This window comes from Rhagoletis zephyria, unplaced genomic scaffold, assembly GCF_001687245.7.
Source record: "Rhagoletis zephyria isolate East Lansing unplaced genomic scaffold, Rhagoletis_zephyria_1.1 Rzeph_scaffold_00294, whole genome shotgun sequence".
Classification (NCBI taxonomy): domain Eukaryota; kingdom Metazoa; phylum Arthropoda; class Insecta; order Diptera; family Tephritidae; genus Rhagoletis; species Rhagoletis zephyria.
In genome coordinates this window covers 201,627-202,681 of record NW_016157378.1, presented here as the reverse complement: position 1 = coordinate 202,681, position 1,055 = coordinate 201,627, and positions in this window count along the sequence as shown.

Genomic DNA, 1,055 nt, shown 5'->3' with positions numbered 1-1,055 from the left:
CCGCCGCACTTGAATAGCTCGGCTGGCAGGCCGTCAGCTCCAGCAGCTTTGTTGCTACTCCATCATCATCGACTCGGGTTCGTCTTCTTCACTACTTTAAGCGCTGCTACTATTCAGTAGGTTGTAAAAGTGTTCCCTCCACAATTTAAGTATATTCTGGACATCGGTGACTAGGTCGCTATTGTTGTTCTTACAGGAGTTCTCCCCGGTCTTGAAACCTTCCGTAAGTCGCCNTTACAGGAGTTCGCCCCGGTCTTGAAACCTTCCGTAAGTCGCCTAACCCTCTGGTAGAATTTTCGGGCGTTCTTCCTGTCGGCCAGCATCTCAAGCATTTCGCACTCATTTATTTCGCCTTTTCTCTTCTTGTTGCGTCAAATAGGTCTCTTTCGACGATAAGCTTTCCTTGCATTGTTGGGCGCGCAATCTTTGCTTCAGAGATGCGGGTGCGTATCTTGGCTACAACAAGATAGTGGTCCGAGTCGATGTTTGGCCCTCGGAGTGTACGTACGTCTAAAACACTTGAAGCATGCCTTCCGTCTATCACAACATGATCGATTTGGTTTCTCGTTTTTCGATCCATAGAATGCCATGTAGCTTGGTGGATGTTCTTATGCTGGAGCCTAGTACTACATATTACAATGTTTTGGGCCTCGGCGAAGTCGATCAGCCTCAGTCCGTTATCGGACGTTTCGTCGTGGGGGCTGNCAAGAGCCGCCTCATCAGATGCTTTCATTGTCCATGCCTCCGCGCCATACACCAGCACAGGCATGATGAGTGACTTATAGAGTGTGATCTTTGTACGACGAGAGAGGACTTTACTTCTCAATTGCCTACTCAGCCCAAAGTAGCACTTGTTGGCAAGAGTGATTCTCCGTTAGATTTCAAAGTNAGATGCGGGTGCGTATCTTGGCTACAACAAGATAGTGGTCCGAGTCGATGTTTGGCCCTCGGAGTGTACGTACGTCTAAAACACTGGAAGCGTGCCTTCCGTCTATCACAACATGATCGATTTGGTTTCTCGTTTTTCGATCCATAGAATGCCATGTAGCTTGGTG